Here is a 9,905-nt window from a genome sequence, read left to right as displayed (position 1 = left end):
CTTTTATCATAACAATAGAAAACTATAACTATAACTATCTATCTATTCTTCAACTCCATCAAAGATTCCAGAAGGATATAATATTACCTAAGCAAACAAGAAATAAGCAACTTTCAAACTCTAGAAATGACGGAGACATCTCGCTGCCTGGACGATCACCCAAAGTTCCTCTGTACCATCTTCAGCCTTCACGCCCATGGTATCCAGCAGACATTTCCATGAGGCAGGAAAATTCAAAGTCAGTTCAGTCACTATCTGTTGTGTCCTGCAGAATGTCTTGCAGACTCCTCCATGTATCAGGAACCCCGAAAGATCATCTCACCTTTAGGCAAGTTCAGTAGTCCTCTCTCTGCGGGTTCTCTGTGTCCAGTTTATGCAATAGTCCAGGCAAGAGCAGTTTCTTGCCCAAATGGCTATCAAACTCCATAAGGAGCCTCTTTGATGCCCATCTTGCACTTGAAGTAGATTGGTGCTGCCAGGTGCAGTGTGTCTCATTGTCATGAAAAGTTCTAAGTTATTAAAACATTTAAAATGCCATATTCTATAATCTTTGAAAAATATGAAGAACACCTATCTAAAATATATCTATGTACATCTGGAAAATCTTAACTAACATGACTACAAGCTTGACTATTATTGATTATCCATTAACAACCTATATACATTAAGTTTTTACATAAACTACACAATCACAATACGTTAATCAAGAGCAGAAATACACATACATATAACAAAATTGATCTTAAATTTAAATCACTAAAGCAAAATCCATATCAATGCAAATTATTCATACCTATATCATATCCCCCTTTAAATGTAAAAGAACATTTATAAACAATATTTGGGAATATGGACATAGTTATTTCTCTCCAAACTGCTTCCTGCTGAATGGGGGCGTTGTTAATTATGTCATTCATGGTATAACCTGTGTGCTAGTTTCATCTCAGTTGGCAGTTGAGCAAAGCAATTTTCTGAAGGTGTTCACAACAACCCTTCAGGGGGCATAGTCCATCATACCATATTGGGATAGAAGCAATCCACAGACTCTCACCCTCTGTGAAAACAAAATAAGAAACTCCTTTCCAAAGCATCATGTCCTTAGATCCAAATTTCAAAGTCAAGGCATTTTCAAAATATCTATGTTGGATTAGTTCAGCAGCATTTATAAACAAATATCTTTTGGCATCTGCTGCTCCTTCCTCAGCATTCAAACAATTCAAAGAGAGCATAATAGCATACAGTATCAAGATTCTCTGTGTATTTTCCATCTTTGTGCAGCTTTGTTTTAACCTCTATTTCATTTATTTTTACTTTTAACTTTTTGCTTTTAACTTCTTTGACCTGGAATAACTCTGTGGACCAGGCTGTCCTTGAACTTTCAGAGATCCACCTGTCTCTGCCTCCCAGGCATTGGGATTAAAGGTGTAGGCTACTACACATTGAACTCACAGAGATCTGTTTGTCTCTGCCTTCTAGGCACTGGGATTAAAGGGGTGTGCTACCACACCTTGAAGTCACAGAAGTCAATCTCCCTCTGCCTCCCAAGTGGTGGGAGTAAAGGTGTGTACTACCACACCCAACTTCTCTCCTTCTTCCTCTTTTTTTGTTACTTTAAGAACTTTAAATTTTAGCCTGAATATATTTTTAACACATTGTAAAACATTTAGAAATTTTCTTTGTTTTTGAATCTCTCTTTACTGTATATCTCTCTTTCTTTATCTGACCACATGAGCCTTTAAATTACTAAGCAATAAGGGTAGGATAAAAGCAGTGGCTTTGGCAGCTAGATCCAGCCCAAGCTTTCTCTCTTCCAAGCTTTCTCAGGCTTTCAGTGGATATAGTTGTCCACACGTCTGGGTGCCATTCTGTTTTGGGAGCTGTGTGCTGTGTTCCTGCTGCCCCAGCTCCCAGTCACCTGGCTCGCTTTACCCGAAATAACAACACACAAACTGTATTCTTTTAAACACTGCTTGGCCCATTAACTCTAGTCCTTACAGGCTAATTCTCATATCCCGATCAACCCATCTCTAATAATCTGTGTAGCATCAGTCTTACCAGGAATGATTCAGCATGCCTGACCTGGCAGCTTGCTTCATGGCATCTGCTGGGAGAGGGGAGCATGGCCTCTGAGCTCACTTCCTCTTCTTCCCAGCATTCTGTTCTGCCTACTCCACCCACCTAAGGGATGGCCTATCAAAATGGGCCAAGGCAGTTTGTTTATTACCAATGACCTTCCTCCATCAAATAACCACTTGGTTTCTCCAAGGAAATGTTGTTCAGTAATAGAAACTTACCATCAAGTTCTGGATGGCAAAAGATCATCGGAAAAATCTTAAAATGTTTTTGGGGTCTCTGATAACTAACAACTTCAAAAGTGTTAACTCAGTCCCAGAAATGGGAATTTCATTTGTTTTACTATGATATCAAGCAGGGATATTGATGGGCTTTTTAAAATCTTTGTTTATATATATACAAATTCATTTTACTACTTTTGTACATGGGTAGGTTTCTATAGGGAATATTTAACTCTTTGGGATTTTTTTTAAAGTTAGGAGAAATAATCATCATTTTGTACACATTGAAAACAAGACAGCTGATTCCATGAAGTAGCATATATTTCTTTAATTTTTTGTTTTGTTTCTTTGAGAAATTGCCTGCTTCCCTGCACTGAAAATGCAGTAACTTGATCACTAAGGAGGTTGAGCATGACCTTAAGTGTCTTTTGGTCATTTGAACTTCTTCTGTTGAGAATTCTCCATTCAGTTCAGTGCCCCAATTTTTAATTGAGTTAATTAATATTTTAAAGTTTAGTTTCTTAAGTTTTTTATATATTTTGGAGATCAGACCTTTGTCCATTGTGGGGTTGGTAAAGATCTTCTCCCAGTCAGTAGGTTGCCCTTTTGACTTAATTACAGTGTCCTTTGCTTTACAGATGTTTCTCAGTTTTAGAAGGTCTCATTTATTCAATGTTGCCCTTATTGTCTGTGCTAATGGGGTTATATGTAGGAAGTGGTCTCCTGTGCCCATGTGTTGTAGAGTACTTCCCACTTTCTCTTCTATCAGGTTCAGCATGTTCAGATTAATATTGAGGTCTTTAATCCATTTGGACTTGAGTTTTGTGCATGGTGATAGATATGGATCTATTTTCATTCTTCTACAGGTTGACATCCAGTTTTGCCAACACTGTTTGTTGAAGATGCTTCCTTTCTATCATTGTATACTTTTAGTTCTTTTATTGAAAATAAAGAGTTCATAGGTTTGTGGGTTAATATCCAGGTCTTCTATTCAATTCCATTTGTTGACTTCTCTGTTTTTATGCCAATACCAAGCAGTTTTCAACACTATAGCTCTGTAAGAGAGTTTGAAGTCAGGGATGGTAATGCCTCTAGAAGTTCCTTTATTGTATAAGATTGTTTTGGCTATTCTGGTTTTTTTTCCATATAAAGTTGATTATTGTTCTCTCAAGATTTGTGAAGAATTTTGTTAGAATTTTAATGGGGATTGCCATTTTTACTATGTTGATTCTACCCATCCAAAAGCATGGGAGATCCTTCCATTTTCTGGTGTCCTCTTCAATTTCTTTTTTCAAAGACTTAAAGTTCTTGTCAAATAGATCTTTCATTTCCTTGTTTAGAGTTACCCCAAGATATTTTTTTGCTATTTCTGGCTATCAGAAAAGGTGAAGTTTCTCTGAATTCCCTCTCTGCTTCTCTATCCTTTGTGTATAGGAGGGCTACTGATTTTTTTTTACTTGATCTTGTAACCTGCCACATCACTGAAGTTATTTATCAGCTGTAGGAGTTCTTTGGTAGAGTTTTTGTGGTCAGTAATGTACACTATCATATCATCTACAAATAATAAAAGTTTGACTTCTTCCTTTCCGATTTGAATACCTTGATCTCCTTATGTTGTCTTATTGCTATTGCTAGAACTTCAAGAACTATGTGGAAGAGATAGGGTGAGAGTGGATAGCCTTGCCTTTTTCCTGATTTTAGTGGAATGGCCTTGAGTTTATCTCCAGAAATGCAGATCAAAACAACTTTGAGATACCATCTTTACCTGTCAGAATGGCTAAATTAATCAAAAACACCAATGATAGCCTTTGCTGCAGAGGATGTGGAGTAAAAGGAACACTCATCCATTGCTGGTGGGAATGCAAACTTGTGCAACCACTTTGGAAATCAGTGTGGTGGTTTCTCAGGAAATTCAAGATCAACCTACCCCTGGACCCAGCAATACCACTGTTGGGAATATACCCAAGAGAGCCCTATCATACCACAGTAGCATTTGTTCAGCTATGTTCATAGCAGCATTATTTGTAATAGCCAGAACCTAAAAACAACCTAGATGCCCCTCAATGGAAGAATGGATAAAGAAAATGTGGAATATATATGCATTAGAGTACTACTCAGCAGTAAAAAAAAAAAAAAACAATATCTTGAATTTTGCATGCAAACAGATGGAAATAGAAAACAATATCCTGAGTGAGGTAACCCAGACTCCAAAAGATGAATATGGTATGTACTCACTCATAAGTAGACTCTACCCAAAATAAAGATCATTGTGCCTATAATTCGTGATCCTAGAGACGCTAAATAAGAAGGTGAACACAAAGAAAAACATATAGTTATTCTTGATTTTGGAAGTAGACAAGATTGCCTTGTAAAAATTGGGAACTTGGGGGTGGGTTGGCGTGAGGGTAAGGGGAGATGGGGAGAGTAAATTGAAAAGGGTAGATGGGGAGAGCTTGGGGGAATGAGAGGGTTGGGATAGAGGAAGGGTAGATATGGGAGCAGAGAAGTACCTATTTTAATTAAGGGAGCAGTTTTAGGGTTGGCAAGAGACTTGACTCTAGAGGGGTTCCCAGGTGTCCAAGGAGATGTCCCTAGCTAGTACCTTGGGCAGCTGATGAGAGGGACCCTGAAATGGCCCTATCCTATTGCCATACTGATGAATATCTTGCATATCACCATAGAACTTTTATCTGGCGATGGATGGAGATAGAAACAGACCCACATTGGAGCACTGGACTGAGCTCCCAAGGTCCCAATGAGGAGCAGAAGGAGGGAGAACATGAGCGAGGAAGTCAGGACCCCAGGGTGCACCCACCCACTGAGACAGTGGGGCTGATCTAATGGTAGCTCACCAAGGCCAGCTGAACTGGGACTGATGGAGCATGTTATCAACCTGACTCTCTGAACATGGCAGACAATGAATGCTGACTGAGAAGCCCAAAACAATGGCACTGGGTTTTGATCCTACTGCATGTATTGACTTTGTGGGAACCTAGTCTGTTTGGAGGCTCACCTACCTAGACCTGGATGGAGAGTGGAGAACCTTGGACTTCTCACAGGGCAGGGAACCCTGACTGCTTTTTGAACTGGAGAGGAAGGGGGAGGGGAAGTGTAGGGGTGGGGGGGAAATGGGAGGAGGGGAGGAGGTCAAAATTTTTAATAATAATAATAATAAAGGAAAAAAATAAAAAATAAAAAAATGCAGTACCTTGTTCTGCAGTTAAAGATAAAATATATTTGGCAATTGAAGATTATTAAATATGACAGATTATTGCTGCATGCTGTGATCTTGAAGCCATAATTTTAGCATGCAGAAAATAAATGTACCCAAAGTTTAGAGGGAAAATACATACTATAAGAAGAAGCCTTTAAACCCACCAAGAATTACGTTGATTTATTTTTAGTTTCTTTTAATATACCATCTTACATTTTGTATAACACTGTATTTAACTGAAGATGTGTGCAAATTATCCAGTGTTTTCACTTATGAATTCTTACCTACCTTTGATGACAACTAATATTTTTTGAATAAAAATTAAATTGAGTTCTTGCATTTATTTTTTATTCTGAATTCTAAGTTATTGCTTGAAAGAATCATTAAGTGACTATTTCAAATTTAGCTATGTCAGTTTAGAAATCAACAAAACTAAAATATTTTAGTATCGTGTCTATGTACAAGATCCAATCCAAATGTGAGCTGGTACTTATTTCAGCTCATAATACTAGCTTATTCTCTTCTTGCCATCTACAAATTATTACATGCAGAGTTTTTCATATCAGTCATGTGTAGTTTCTCAAATACATTCTGTACCTATAATGTTTGCATACATGATGTCTCTTTTTAAAACAATGTGATAGTGGCAAAACGGCTGTGGGGTGTGCTGCTTATTCTACATTGTATTTAGGATTTGAAGGAGGGTCTCTCTGTGTAATGACCCTATAGAACTTTTCAAGTATGCTTGTTTTAATTCTTATTTTTATGTTTAATTTTATACTTTCATAGTACACACATACACATAAATCTATACATTTATATTTATGTATTTCTATGCTTAAGTTTATAGAAATAAACCAAAAATTTGAATATATACATGTTTTCTGTTTTCTGGTGATTTATTAATATGTCACATATAATTTATCCATTTTAATATTACATTGTACAGCTAAAGAAATAAAGACATGTATTAATAATGAATTAGGCTAGTATAATACTTAATATGCAAAAGTTGGTACCATGAAAAGTTCTCAAAGAATAAATGATGAATGTTTCTATTGTAAAAATGAAAAATATTGAAGCATAATAAAATGAAATCACTTCTTCAAAGACATTAAGTTGGGATTTTAAGTGATTATGTGATTCCAATATATTATTAATAGATATAATATTAACTTTTAGAATAAATGGCAGATGTAGAAAAGTTTTACACAGTGTTGTGTCCACATTACTAAACTGCCCATCAGTTGTTTAGGATTACTCTCTAGTGACTGTAGGGATAAGTCCCGCCCCTTGGGGGCGTGTTCGCCTTGGGCTAATGTCTGCCTATAAATTTGGTGAGCATGCTCCCAGCCATCGTTTCTGCTTTCCTGGTCTCCGTGGGAACGGTGGTTCTGTAAGTCTATTTCTACATTAAAGCTATATATATATATATATATATATATATATATATATATATATATACACACACACACACAATCTGTCTGCATTCGTTTACGCCGTTACAAGTGACAGTAATAGCATATTACTATTGGAGGACTTTTGGCCTCAGGATTCTCAGTCTCTTACTGGTTGATGGAGGAAGGTCATTGGCTAATAAAGGAACTGCTTTGGCCCGTTTTATTTGTTAGAACATAGGTAGGTGGAATAAACAGAACAGAATGCTGGGAGGAAGAGGAAGGGAGCTCAGACTCCACAGCTCTCCTCTCGGGAGCAGATGCCTCAGAGAGACGCCATGCTCCCCGCTCCTGGGAAGATGCACACGATGAAACTCTGACCCAAGATGGACGTAGGCTAGAATCTTCCCGGTAAGACCTGTGCTACAGGATGGAGGTGGGGGTTCCTTGGACTTCCCACAGGAGAGGGAACCCTGATTGCTTTTCGGGCTGAGTGGGGGGGACTTAATTGGGGGTGGGGGAGGGAAATGGGAGGCGGTGGCGGGGAAGAGACAGAAATCTTTAATAAATAAATAAATTAAAAAATAAAATAAAATAGAAAAAAAGAAATGGGCTAGACCAGGTGCGAGAGTTAGCCTAGAAGAGGTTAGATAGAAATGGGCCAAGCAGTGTTTAAATGAATACAGTTTGTGCGTTGTTATTTCAGGCATAAGCTAGCCAAGCAGGTGGCCGGGGTGCTGGGAATGCAGCCCCGCCGCTCTTATTTCAACAACTGGTCACTTCCAAACTCTCTGGTTTTTAAATGTGTCAATTTGGATAAACAATGATGCTTGGCAATTCAAGGTAAAATATTAAGTGAAGGAAATTTGAATAATTAAAGAAGCTAGTAACAATAGGACAGGAAGAATAAAGTCTTAAAGCAAGGGGATGGACTGGACAGTGTGATGAGGAGCCACTAGAAACAGAAGACTTTTGGAATTTTAATCGATGCCTCCTTAATATACTCTTCCAATATTTATTTATTGAAAAAATTTCCGCCTCACATTTCCCTTCCCATCCCCCTACTCCTCTCCCCCTCCCCCTACTCCTTTCCCCCTCCCTCTCCAGTTTAAAGAGTAGTCAGGGTTCCTGTCCTGTGGGAAGTTCAAGGTCCTCCACCCTCCATCCAGGTCTAGGAAGGTGAGCATCCAAACAGGCTAGGCTCCCACAAAGCCAGTTCATGCAGTAGGATCAAAACCCAGTGCCATGGTCCTTGGCTTCTCATCAGCCCTCATTGTCCGCCATGTTCAGAGAGTCCAGTTTTATCCCATGCTTTTTCAGTCCCAGTCCTGCTGGTCTTGGTGAACTCCCAATAGATCAGCCCCACCATCTCAGTGGGTGGGTGCACCCCTCGCAGTCCTGACTTCCTTGCACATGTTCTTCCTCCTGCTCCTCATTTGGACCTTGGGAGCTCAGTCCAGTGCTCCAATGTGGGTCTCTGCCTTTATCTTCATCCATCACCAGATGAAGGTTCTATGGTGATATGCAAGATATTCATCAGTATGGCTATAGGATAGGGCCATTTCAGGTTTCCTCTCCTCAGCTGCCCAAGGAACTAACTGGGGACATCTCCCTGGACCTCTGAGAGCCCCTCTAGAGTCAAGTCTTTTGCCAACCCTAAGATGGCTCCCTTAATGAGGATATATACTGACCTGCTCCCATATCCACTCTTCCTTTATCCCAACAATCCCATTCCCCCAAGCTCCCCACATCCTCCCCTTCTCCTCTTCTCACTTTTCTCTTCCCATCTCACCTTAACCCCATCCCACCCCACCCCCAAGTTCCCAATTTTTGCCTGGCAATCTTGTCTACTTCCAATAACCAGGAGAATAACTTTATGTTTTTCTTTGGGTTCACCTTCTTATTTAGCTTCTCTAGGATTACGAATTATAGGCTCAATGTCCTTTATTTATGGGTAGAATCCACTTATGAGTGAGTACATGCCATATTCATTTTTTTGTGTCTGGGTTACCTCACTCAGGATAGTGTTTTCTATTTCCATCCATTTGAATGCAAAATTCAATATGTCCATTTTTTTTTTACCACTGAAGAACTTTAAGTCTTTGAAGAAAGAAATTTAAGAGGATACCAGAAAATGGAAGGATCTCTCTTGCTCTTGGATTGGGAGGATCAACATAGTAAAAATGGCAATTCTACCAAAGGCAATTTATAGATTCAATGCAATTCCCATCAAGGTCCGATTAAAATTCTTCACAGATCTTGAGAGGATAATTATCAAATTTATATAGACAAACAAAAAACCCAGGATAGTCGAAACACTTAAACAATCTTATACAATAAAGGAACTTCTGGAGGCATTACCATCCCTGACTTCAAACTCTATTATAGAGCTACAGTATTGAAAACAGCTTGGTATTGGCATAAAAACTGAGAAGTCAACCCAAGCAATCGAATAGAAGACCCGGATTTTAACTCTCAATCATATGAACACCTGATTTTCAATAAAGGAGCTAAAAGTATACAATGGAAGAAAGAAAGCATCTTCTTCCAATATTTTTCATGTGCTCATAAATCTATAACTTTAATGTACAAAATTAATGATTGGTTTTCAACCTTGAATTTCAGCCTTCCCTCTTGCATACTTCATATGTGTTTTATTTAAGTGTGTTATTTTGCAATAAGCTGATAGAAAATGTTTTGTTGTGATTCGATCAACAGGTAAGGAGGGCTTTTTTTTTGAAAAGTTGTACAGTGCTATAAAAGATGCTTATGCTTCTGGCTATTAATAAATACTTAAGTTCTCATTCATCACTGGGTGTAAGGGTGCACAGCTTTAGTCACAGTACTCAGGAAACAGAAGCAGTAAGATCTTTAAATTTCACAGCAGTCTGGTCTACAGAATAAGTTTCAAGATAGCAAGAGCCACACAGAGAAACACTATCTCAGAAACAAAAATTACACTCTTCAAGGAAGGGGATCAAATTTTACAAATACCATTAG

This window comes from Microtus pennsylvanicus, chromosome 5 (genome assembly GCF_037038515.1).
Source record: "Microtus pennsylvanicus isolate mMicPen1 chromosome 5, mMicPen1.hap1, whole genome shotgun sequence".
In the NCBI taxonomy this organism is placed as follows: Eukaryota; Metazoa; Chordata; class Mammalia; order Rodentia; family Cricetidae; genus Microtus; species Microtus pennsylvanicus.
Note: the sequence above shows the minus strand (reverse complement) of the source record.